Consider the following 12,794-nt stretch of genomic DNA (forward strand, 5'->3'; position numbering starts at 1 on the left):
GGTCATTTATCTGTAATACATGTATTGTGCACACACACACACACACACGTATGTTTATTGTAACTCCGGCACCAAACACCCTCTAATGAATGGAGGAAATATCTGCACTCGCGTTAACGGTTGTGCGAGGGGTTGGATGTTTGATTCCCACACAGACACTAAAGATAAACCACCGGCCCATTCATTCTGATTTCATCGGCAGCGGTTTTTCCTTGACTCATCCGAAAAGCTCAGTCTCCCACAATCCTCCCACGGTGATCTCTTTGTTGTCTTATGATTAAGTCCTGTCGTTGTAATAAAACAAAACCCAAACCTGAGGATCCCGCTGCTTCTGTGAACCCCCTGCCATTATCTGTCATCATAACCAATTATATCATAAAAGCTGTTCCATTAAGACCTTTTCTTTATATATATATATATATATATATATATATATATATATATATAGTCCCTTTCTCCATGTGGCTAAGCAGTGTCGAGGATCATTTGTGAGTCAAACTGTGTAGGTAGCCACTGTGATGGCGTCTTGGCAGAGAGAAAAACATCTTTACAAACGTTGATACGGTTTCAGTTTCTGTGTAAGTGCATGAGAATGTCGTCTCGAGTGAACACTTGTGATCAGATCCCACCGCCCGCGCTCTGAAAGAAAATCAAAAGGTTTGTGATTTCCATTCGCAAAGCAAGAACTGTCGCGTCGCGTTCATCCACAGAACAGCAGCGTGCGTGCGTGCGTGCGTGCGTGCGTGAGAGAGAGAGAGAGAGAGAAGCGTGGGAACCGGACAGGAAGGATGTGTGTATTCATGAAGTCGGCTCAGCGTTCCCATGATTTCCTCCGGAGAGAGCCGGAGCTGGACGGGGGCGTGAATTCGCCTAGATCACTGTAAACCCGGGGGCTTTTACACGTCTGAATATGGCACGACGACAGATTGTGGTCACACCTTTTTCGGGGGAGGGGTGTTGTCATTGTCCAGAAACATCGCACGCCGTGTGGCTGCGAGAGTACATCTGAGGGTAGAAGAACGGGAGGCCGGTTCAGGAGCTTCGTGTCTTCCGCCTCATCATCACCGTTGTGCCACTCTGATTGGTGGGTCGCCAGATTTGAACCCGCGAGGTTGTGAGAAGTTGCGCTTTCCCCATCGGCGATCGCATCCCGCTCCTCCTCTCGGAGCGCGACGGACCGAGCGCCGCTCGTCGTCCCATGTGGCTCCGCTCAGGAATAGACTCTTCTATTTTTACTCGCGCTTTTCAGGGAGACGAGAAATTATAGGCTCGCCGTCTCGGACTTGCTTAGGTGCTTTTGAAGGAAAGGTTTTCTGGAAAACACGCTCGCTTTATTCCAAGCTCACTGAGAGCGAGACGAGAGAACGGATATAGCCGGATATCTGTGCGACTACTGCTGAGCAGGAGTCAGGAAAAAGTTTCGCTTAGCTTAGCATAAACCACTGATTGGAAGCGGGGGCCTTTGCAGAGAGTGAACCATTGTCATTAGTAGCAATGAACACAAAATACTACGCAAATCTGACCTCATGGTACCCACTGTACAGAGTCTGCTCGGCAACAAACCGCAGACAGACGACGGTCAGCAACTGGCCCACGCGCATTTTGCAACTCAGGAGTCAGATATTTCCCCTCGGGACGAAGACCGAGACTAAGAAAAGGGAGCGAAATGAGTCAGCGGAGTCAAAATTCTCCACGACCGTGACTCTGAGCGGATTATAATGATGTTAATAACCGCAGCACGTGTCAATCATAAATTCACCAAATGAACCTCGTTTCCGCCTAGCCAAAGTGGCCAAAAAGATCGCCGCAGGTTTAAAACGAGTCATGGTAAGTGCCACAATTTTCAATAACAGTCATGAGGTGGAAAGTTCCGTCAGTTACGCGGCGGCCCGCTGTACAGCGTTCACCCGCCATGAGCAGACATCGGTGTCCGTCCTCTTATTTTCCCCAAAACGTGGACCCGGTCCTATTTAGCACGCGGCGTCATTTCCTTCCAGTATAGTAGGAACGTGCAGCGGAGGGATCGGTGTCTCCTCCCCGGACGGACGAATGAGAGTCCAGTGACCGCGTTGCCCCTGGGAATTCTGGGAAGAAGGGAAAAAAGCTGTTTATTTGTGAATAGCGGCGGCGGATATTTCGCTGTTTCTCATGACACGCACGCAGTGAGGTCAACTTGACTTCTCAGGCTTTCTCTCACACAAAACACACACACACACACACACACACACTCCTGCTTTACAGTATGAGCTTTGAAGGAAAAGAGTTTGAATCAGAAAGAGGAAGACAGACTTTGCAGGTGTGTGTGTGTGTGTGTGTGTGTGTGTGTGTGTGTGTGTGTGTGTGTGTGTGTGTGTGTGTGTGTGTGTGTGTGTGTGTGTGTGTGTGTGTGTGTGTGTGTGTGTGTGTGTGTGTGTGTGTGTGTGTGTGTGTGTGTGTGTGTGTGCGCTCCTCAGAAGTTGGCCAGTCATTAGTAGAGCGCTCCGAGCGTTGGAGGAAGTGGTGGTAACTGATGACTCAGCCGAGCCATGCGCTGCATCTCTCTCTCTCTCTCTCTCTCTCTCTCTCTCTCTCTCTCTGCTCTCCCCTCAATGTGTCATCTGCTTTTTTTTTTTTTACATTCTTTTCGTTCCTCAATTCTATTCTGGCTTTTTTTCTGTCCCTTCACTCTCTCACTCTCTGTCTCCCCATTTTTCTCTCCTGTCCTTTCTTCGTCTTGACCCTTCGGCAGTATCTTTGTGTGTGTGTGTGTGTCTCTGTGTGTATGTGTGTGTGTGTGTTTCTGTGTGCGTAGGACACACAGAAATGTGTGTGGGAAGATCACTGGCTTCCTTCAGAGTCATTAAAACATTCCTTCTCTCTCCTTTTTCCCTCTCTCCTCTCTCTCCTCTCTCTGGCCCTCTCTTAGTGAGCAGAGAAGACCATCCGATGAAGAGGAGGATGACGACGACGGACAAACTGGTAAGTGAGAGCAAGCTGGACATCAGCTTTTATTTCAACACTCGCTGGTGACTTGTCGAGCTCAGAATGAACGCTGCTCTGGGACACCATCTTCCCCTCAGATTTACGCCCGGGCTGGCCGAGGACAGTTGCTCCGTCGCTTAAGATGTTTGGTGAAACCAACTAAAAATGAAAAAAAAACAACAGATATTTAGCTGTAAAACTGGAGACAAACCCGGCTGAAGAGCGGGAAGGGAATCAAGAGGGCGGCCGGAAAATATTACAAATGTTTCGGGGACTTCAAGGGCGAAGTGCACCGTGTGAGGGGTTGGACGGAGATCCGATGTCACCACTTCTTCAATTCATTCTTTCAAAGTCTTCGAAAAGCCGTTCGAAAAAAAATCCTTGTTTTTGCAAAAAAAAAATAGATCACGCCGCATAACTTCCCTGTGTCAATAAGAAGCACGTCGCGCGAAGCACAGGTTCGCCTTTCGCCGCGATGGGTCTAAAAATAGACAATGTCATGTACAAATCTGATGTTGTGATAGTCACGGAGGAGATGAAGAGCGCCGCGAGTTCAAGTGTGCTCACTTTGTTGTAGACAGTTTCAAGTGTATTCTGTTTATCTTGTACAGTGTCAAGTGTATTCTGTTTATCTTGTACAGTGTCAAGTGTATTCTGTTTATCTTGTACATTGTCAAGTGTATTCCGTTTAAATATTTGCGGCAAATATTCTCTATATTCGGCACTTGGCAAGTAAGAAGTTTCTCCAAACACGGTCACGCATTAAAAATTGGTTGTGACGCGCTGACCGCACCTCCGAGGAGCCGAAGCGAAAGTGGCGATGTTACATCTCCTGGTGATATTACGGCGGCGGCGGCGGCTCCTCGGATGGAGCAAGAGATGATCAAAGTGCTCTGACCTGATGAATCTGTGTCGAGGAATGAGTGTTTTTTTAGTGACATTGCCTAGTGGGAGTTTCGTCTTCTGTATCAAAAACACACAAGCTGCTGCTGCTGCACGCGCGGGTTCACATTTTGAATCAAAAGAAAACGGCTGCGAGTGGGATGACTGGTGCCAAGATTGCTTTATCTTGTATGGTTTTTGTAACAATATCTCAGATGGCAAGATGAGTGGAAATGTTTTTTGTAAATTTCTGACTGACGAATATGACCAAAAACGCCTCCCTCCTCCCTCCTCCCTCCTCCCTCCTCCCTCCTCCCTCCTCCCTCCTCCCTCCTCCCTCCTCCCTCCTCCCGGTGGACGTGACTTTGTAAAGGGACAATTTCCGAGTGATGCTAACGCCCAGAGACATGTTGCTTCGTGAACAATGATTTTTGGGGGCGCGCGCGGTTTCGTGGGACTCGTCACTACGACCGTAGCCACCGGGACAAAAAGACCCTCCAACTAGGGCTGCGCGATGAAACGATAACGATATGTATCGCGATAGACACGCAGTCAATATCAATAGAAAAAATGCCTTCAACCGGAGCAAAGAGTCCAGCGACGCCGGCCGCTAGCTACGCCGGCGCTCGTCCTGTGGTACCTAGCAACGTGTGGAGTGACACGCCTACTAGCCAATCGTGTCACAGTATCACGTTTGGTCGCGCCATCTCGTCGGCTCGCGTTTGTGACGGCCCGTATCCTGTTCCTCGCGTCTCCATCACTGGTGTCGAAATGGTCTCACGTTGCTGTGCGGTCGCATTTTTCGCCTAATTGGTTTTTTTACGCCGTCTATTCGCCGCCATCTCTATCACTCATGACAACAGTTAAAAAAAATAAATCTATATATATAGATATTAGATAATTCATAAGACTGTTGTCAAAAGGGGGCGGGCTATGGTTGGATTAGCCGGTTGAGGCCTTACATCTGCGTCTGGTTGGACGAAATCCAAACGCCGTTCTAAATAAATTGTCTGTCAAAAGGTTACAAAAAACAAAAACCTGATATGAAAATAACACGTCAAACTTGATGTTTCTGGTAGTCATGGCCGTCTTTGTGTGTGCAATCTCTGTCCAGCACCATCCATCCGCCGACAATGATTTTAAATTAATAATGCCCTGGAAATCCCATCTCACCAGTTGCCCATCAGATATACTGTACCTGTTCAATATGGGAGCACAGTCACTGCGCTGTCATCATAACTGTCGACCTCGGCTCCCATAAATGTCAGTAACGTCTCTCTCTCTCTCTCTCTCTCTCTCTCATTTTCTGTCACACATACACACGAAACCCCACGAAACACACTCACGCCCACCTAGTTGCCAGCAGCCCTGTAACGTCAAGGTAACCCACCGCTTACGGTAAATGTGTGTGTGTGTGTGTGTGTGTGTGTGTGTGTGTGTGTGTGTGTGTGTGTGTGTGTGTGTGTGTGTGTGTGTGTGTGTGTGTGTGTGTGTGTGTGTGTGTGTGTGTGTGTGTGTGTGTGTGTGTGTGTGTGTGTGTGTGTGTGTGTGTGTGTAGTTTTTTTTATTTTTTTTATTTTCATCCGTGGGCCTGGATGAAGTGATGCAGTTAGTTTTGGTATCATGTCCGGGGGCCATGCACCTCCACCGCTGAGAGAGACTGAGAGCAGTGCAGCGTGGGTAGGCGTGGGAGGGCTGCGACTGAGATGACTCAGCTGCCTGTTGCCGGGTAGAGAAGCACCAAACACTCTCCCATCCCCGCACATCACCAAAAAACTGTCTCCGGTGTAGCTTCCATTCATGCCGCGGTAAAACACTTGTTAAAACGGCACAATTAATATTTGCATGACGCATCTGTAACAGCCGCGTGGTTCCGTCCACTGGGGACTTGGCTGCTGTGTGTCTTGGACAAAACCAGGTAGGAAGCGGAAGAAGAGACAGAAGAGATTAGAGATGCTCACTCCACTTCAGTGTTCAACCATGTGTTGCTGCTGCTGGCGACGAAGTCACTCGATGTAGCCAGCCCACTTCTAGAACTTGGCCCTGCCACAGTCAAATCAAACAGAAGCACTTTCGTATTTTCCGCAGCACAACATCTGCTCGTGCTGACCGCCGCGTCGCACGTCTTATACTTGGACACTCGCAGCACTCGTTCGATGCAGAAAAAACGCTCACAGTGACTTGAGACACAACACAACGAGGTACAACGTTCTACTCCCAACTCAGTGTTTTTTGGGTTTGTTTTTTTTTTAATTTATTTTAGTGGCAATGGCTTAACCCACGTTTTTTTTTTTATTGCAGAACTTTGAATTTTGTCATTTTTTGTCATTTTTTGTCAATTAGACTGAAACTCCTGCTATTGTGACGTGGACTATCAGGAAGCACAGAACTCCAATCCTGTGTCCTCGCGTTAAGTTGCCTGTTCCGTCAAACGATCCCCGAATTCACCTCTTTAAAGAGTCTTACAAAGCTAATTTTATGCCGACCAAGCTGTTTCTGCGACGAATTCCAAACCACACTAAATGTTAAAATTCTTGTGGATGACTTGTCGATTGTCAGACTGATAGGAGGGATATTTGTAATTCCCTTTTCTTCCCCCCCCCCCCCCCCCCCCCCCAGCTCGGTCACGATGAACGTATATTCAGTATATTGGAAGGTTTGGATCCGGCAGATGAGTGAGAACTCGCTATGTGTCATGCAGAGCAAATGACACGAGCAGAAAGTGACTTGGCAGCGCGTCTTTCTTGAGGACAACAGACCCTTTCCCCTCTCGGGCTTCAAAAAAAAATTCACTTTACTTTACATTTGAGGTTAATGTCCCGCCTGGAAAAAGCCTGCAGCGCTTCAACTAGACCAAGGATGTGAACGGGCCCCAGAAATAGAGCAGTTTCTCACTGAAGGTCACGTGAACAAGCCCAGTCAAGGACGCTGTGTTATCCTGCCGGTGCTTTGCTGCAAATGCCGAAACACCAAAAGGGACCAAAAAAAACAAGCAATGGAGAAAAAAAAAAAAGACCAAAGACAGACGGAGGAAAGACGGGGGCGTTCGATATGTAACTTATCATAAAACTACTACTGGATCCGAGTTTGTGTGCCACGCTCTCATGAGTCAGACGGCAGGTTGCAGGTCGACAAATGTCAGAGCTGAATATCCTGTCGAGGTGAAAACAGTAGTAGGTCACCCGGAGTGTGTGTGAGTGTGTGTGTGTGTGTGTGTGTGTGTGTGCGTGTGCGTGCGTGTGCGTGTGTGCGTGTGTGTGTGTCCTGTTGCACCTTTACTCATCGGGAATTGCGCTCTGAGATACAGTAAATGAGTAAGACGGCCGCATCACTCGGGGGGCTTGTGAGAAAAGTCACAGATGACGGAGACGTTTTCAGAAAGCTCATATTCCGTCTGGTTTGTTTGGCTGAAACGTCCTCGGTGAAATGCAATGAAAAAGGATTCACTGAGGGGAAAACTGTCTGCCTCTAGTGGCCTCTGAGCGGCCTTCAGCAAATCCTACAGCATCACCGTGATATATCACGTCTCATGTTTTCAATTCACTGCTATGAAGTGAGAAGCTGAAGACTCCAGTTTTCTGTCATGGCTCCGTCCATTCAGTCGAAGCCTGTGTATCAGAACGAATGCACAGATGCACGGCTCGCGTGGAAAATACATTATGAGCATCTAGTACGGAGTTTTGACCATTTTCTTTTTACACCAAACAATTGATAAGTCAAGAAAATGATCGGCAGACGCATCAGTGAAGAAGATAACTGTGCATTGCGGCCCTGCTAAATGTTCTACACCCCACGATATACACATTGCATTAAAATGTACTGGAACAAAAACAGCGGGAACGTACCGATTCTTTTTCTGCCGAAAACGCCGGCGACCCACACGCGTCCCATGACCGCTGCTGCGTATCACTGTCGCCACATATTACCGTTGGACTCGCAGCACTTTGGACAACAAGGCGATGGATCGGTCCACGGAGGCGGAGTCGCCTGAGGTGTTTTAACCTCCCGCCACCAAACCTGGTGTGTTTGTCTCTTTTTTTTGAAAATGTCTGTTTATGCTTCTTGGGATATCTCATTTTCCAAAACACGCTTAAACCCCATTTACCCCCCCCCCCCCCCCAAAGATAAAAAAGATCTTGCCTTCTCCTGCCACACAGTTTCAACTTCATGTCAGGCGACCTCGGCTGCATGTGAGATGACTTGTTCATCGGCTTTCATTCTCATTCCAAGACGTCTGCCCTGTTGCTCAAGGACGTTCAGATGTTGATGGATATTATTTTTCTTCTGAAGACTACATCAGTAGCTGAAAGATACATGTAGTGGAGTAAAAACTACAGTATCCCCATCTGAGATGGAATATAAGTATATATATTTACATACCATGTAAAGTGGCAGTGCCTACGTACAGTACTTTAGTAAATGTACGTATAGTTACTTTCCACTACTGAGAGTAGATTAATACTTGTCGTGTCAGTTGTCTTTGTGAATTATGTTTTTTTTTATATATATATATATATATATATATTTGTAAAAGAGTTTGCACCATAAGTTCTTTCATATAGATCCATACCGTTCACCGTTCAGATTTGGAGAACTGCCGCTTTCACGTCCACATGATCAGAGCTGGTGGGTTTAAAAAACAACAAAAAAAAAACCCACAAACAAGACACAACTACAAACAGTCCCAAAACAAAAGTAGCGATAATTCTCAGTACATGCGCAGAGATACTGTAACACCAGTGTCCACTGTGCAGAAACGTCCAAGGACGAGGGGGCGATACATTCCTTATCTGTGAAACTAACCATTTTACACAAAGCCTGCTGGTTCTCACATGGCAACTTTAAGCTTTTATTATTGCCATGCGTGTGCTGCAAATACGATACGAACAGGAAACATCTCTTCTATCTCTTCTTCTCTCGTGGCTGTCGTCGGGCCTGGTCACTGGAGGAGTGGCTGGTTCTCCTCTGACCACACGGTGGGGGGAGTGAACAGTCTGTGGTCTCAGTCTGTCTGGATCCATTTTGTTTCCCAACAATGAAGGATACTTTTTTACGATGTCCCCAAATTCTCTGATTTATGGAGTTATGAAACTCGGCTGATACGATTGAAAACCTCAGGACGACATTATCACACAGTAAAGAATAGTCTAATGTACCAAAACCCAAAGCGGCGCTCACCGTCAACAACAGTATAGAGAGTATATGACATATATTTTTAAGGACCTGATGGTGTATTGTATTTTTCACATGGTGATGGTCTTTCCTTCCTTCATACTCCACTGTGATACGAGTGTATCAGATTATTGATAGCATATTGAATTGGCTGTATACAAAAGAATATGTTATCTATCTATAGAGTCTATATTTCTGATGTAAAATGAAAAAGAATTTTGTGATGGTTTTTTTTTTCTTCATTGTTTTATTGTTTGTTTCTGTCTTTTTACTAGTTTATATTTTTTCATTTGAGTGGTCACATGACCTGTCGGCTGACGTCTTGGTACAGGTATATATATATATATACATATATATATATATATATATAATATATATACAGTGTCTGAAGAGGGGCCTGTGTCTGAAACGATACCTGGGAGGTAATTTTAAAAAAAGGATGTGTGAGAACTGGTGCGCCGACATTTCTTGTCTTTTGGTTTTTCGTCACTGTTGTCCAGCGGCTTGTGCTTTTCGTGTGTGTGTGTGTGTGTGTGTGTGTGTGTGTGTGTGTGTGTGTGTGTGTGTGTGTGTGTGTGTGTGTGTGTGTGTGTGTGTGTGTGTGTGTGTGTGTGTGTGTGTGTGTGTGTGTGTGTGTGTGTGTGTGTGTGTGTGTGTGTGTGTGTGTGTGTCACACAGTGTTTTATATAAGTCTGCGTGTGTGTGCGTGTGTATTTGTGTGTGTTCATCACAGCGTTTTATGTAAGTCTGTGTTTGTTTGTGTGTGTGCGTGTGTTCATCACAGTGTTTTATATAAGTCTCTGTGTGTGTGTGTTTGTGTGTGCGTGTGTGTGTTCATCACAGTGTTTTATAGAAGTCTCTGTGTGTGTGTGTGTGTGTGTGTGTGTGTGTGTGTGTGTGTGTGTGTGTGTGTGTGTGTGTGTGTGTGTGTGTGTGTGTGTGTGTGTGTGTGTGTGTGTGTGTGTGTGTGTGTGTGTGTGTGTGTGTGTTTACCTGGGTGGGAGCAGGTCTCTTTGTGTGGGTGTCACAGAAACTGAAAGCAGACAAGGTGACTGACAGGAATACAAAGTCATGATACTCGGTAAATGGTGCTGCGCGCGCATGTTTGTGAGGTCGGTGTAGTTTGACGTTGTCGCCACCAGAGGGCGACTCCTCCCCACAGAGAGCAGCCTCGGCCTCCATCCGTCTTCTTCCTCTGCTTCGCTCCTTTCTGATGCTTCTGTGTCTTCTTCTCGTTTTACTTCCATTCTCCTCTTTTACTCCGTAAACATCGTTTTCTGTGAAATTTCGATTTCACACCAACACGAACCACAGGCAGCCTCTTGTGTCATTATTATATCCTGAGAACCGAGTCTGTGTCTCCTCGGTCTGAACGCAGCGGCCGACGGACAGAAGAAAACAACACTTCTCATCCCAATAACCTTTAATATATAAACTGTCACGTTTCAGTCGTGAAGCTGTGGCGCGTGCTGCCGAGGTCAAAATGCATTATAGCGCTTTATTATGTAGGTTTGTGTTTATTCTCTCTGGTTATATAATATTCCTGTACGAGCTGAATTACAACGCTGTTTTATTTTCTGATTCATTAGAATGACCCTCGTCTATTTCTCCTTTCTTATTTCATTTATTAAAACGCACAGAATACTTACAATAATTTTGCGGTTCTTTAAAAAAACAAGGGTTTTAATTGTGATGTCAGAAATCAGCAGAGTCTCCCCCGTGTCGCCTCATATTATAAGTATCGAATGTCATAATTTAAAATGCGGTCGTTTTGTCACCTTGTCCAGTTTTCTGACCAGAATTTCAAAACGACAAAAGGTCAAATGTGATTTTTAGCCCAAAACGAAAAAAAAAGGCGCAAGAGTTTTCCCACATTAACGAATTAAAATAAGTTTGTTTTCTTACACGTCGCTTTAAAAGAAATCTGTCACCGTCAATAACTACACAAATAAAAGACGCGTTCTGTGTTTCGTGTGTGACTGAACATGGATCAACATGGTGCAGTGATGCGAGGGAAGAGGTTTCGTCATTTACAGTAAACGTGATCCTGAACATGGAGAAATGTACAGTCACGACTTCGCTTTTAAATCTTCACAGTAACAGTTTCAACATTTGATATCCAAATCTGAAGCGGCAAATTAAAACATGTTAATATTAAAATTCGTGTTTAAAAGCCCCCCCCCCCAAAAAAATCATTTCATTGTTGTTGTGTTTTTTTTTCTTTACAACTTCTGGAAATGACTCGAGGTCTGACGAAAATGAAGCTTATCATTGGTCAGTTGGTGATGAATAATTAGAATAATCTTTTTTCCCCCCCACATTAATTTTTGTGTGTAATTGACGTCGACGGTTCACAGGGACACGTTTTTGTCAGACGACGAGTCTCTGACGCTTTTTACAAACACACAAACCGCGTTTGGAGCTAAAGAAGAAGAAAAAACATTGAGTAAAATCAAATATATATATATATATATATATAAATCATATATGAACTCCTTGATTTTAACTTTGATCCATTCCATTAATTCTCTATAGTTTAATCCTTCCGTTGCTTTTTGGCGTCATTAATCAATGTATTCATGTTTTTATTTCCCTATGACTCTATAATTTAATGTATATTTGGACTTCTGGATATAAACTTCGGCAGAAGTTCGCTATATTCTAATAAAAAAAATTCAAACTCAAGTGATTTGTCGCTGCTCAGATCAAAATAGCAATTAAGATACATTTTTCTAATACGAAACTGTTTAATTCTTATGGGGGGGAAAAACAAACGTGTGGTTTGAATACTGTCTGTGGGCGACGTGAACATATGGATCTGTCCATATTGTTTATGATATTGTTATTGTTATCACCATGAGCAATAATCAAAATGTCACACAGGCCGATAAGCTCCTTCCTGTGTGATGAGAAGAGAGACAGTTGACATTTTAGGTTTGTTTTTCATTCTCTTTCTCACACACACACACACACACACACACACACACACACACACACACACACACACGACCTCAATTTTCACTGCCTTAAAAAAAAAATCTTTTTTTAAATAACACAAAATTATGAAATTATGTCCTTGAAAAATAGATGTGTCAAACAGCATTTTGAAAAATCTAAGGTGATTATCATTTTAGCAGTTATTTTCAATTTGAAGATAAACTTTGACAGTGGCACTGAACCTTGAATATATAAAGTTGCACACCTTTGTTCTCCCTCTCCTACATAACACGACAACAAATCTCCTTCTTTGTTACTTCACACTCCGTCACACATTGTCAATTAAAAAACAGAGAGATTAATATACCCTAATGTATTTCCTCTCATGTATGGAACAATAAGTCGCATATGGGACCTCGACTGACCTTGAAATAGTTATGGATAGTTCTTAGGAATGTGCCTGAAACGCCGATTCAAGCGGAGCACATTTTTTGGAAAAACAATCTGCACATTGAAATGAATTTACCAATGAGAAACTCATATTTTTCAGCGGCGGAGGCAAAGCTTTAAATGTAAAACTTCAAATATTCCTCTACTGCTTTTTTTTTTTTGTTGTTGTTGTTTTTTCCCCCCAATCTTGTAATAAAGAAGATATCTGCCGGCAGCACACGTCACAGGCCGGAGACATTTGCATCTCAAAGCCCGTCGCGCTGTTGTTGTGGTCGTGAACTTCTGTGTTTTTTGTAGAAAGTGACCGTTCAAGTTTCAGACGTACTTCAGGCGTACGGCACACGAATCACATCAGATGCTCCGCTGGGCTCCTTTTGCGTCGGAGGAGGGAG

At 44.7% G+C, this 12,794-nt stretch overlaps 1 long non-coding RNA gene across 2 annotated transcripts in view; it reads left to right on the top strand.

Annotated features, from left to right (window-relative positions):
- Window positions 1–12,794, top strand: part of LOC118283366 — a 50,526-nt gene that overhangs the window by 9,238 nt on the left and 28,494 nt on the right. For both annotated transcript variants that reach the window (XR_004784515.2, XR_004784514.2), the window contains exon 2: window positions 2,906–2,958. This is a non-coding gene — a long non-coding RNA (uncharacterized LOC118283366). The remainder of the gene's footprint in view (window positions 1–2,905; window positions 2,959–12,794) is intronic.

The sequence above is a fragment of the Scophthalmus maximus genome, chromosome 10 (assembly GCF_022379125.1).
Source record: "Scophthalmus maximus strain ysfricsl-2021 chromosome 10, ASM2237912v1, whole genome shotgun sequence".
NCBI lineage: Eukaryota > Metazoa > Chordata > Actinopteri > Pleuronectiformes > Scophthalmidae > Scophthalmus > Scophthalmus maximus.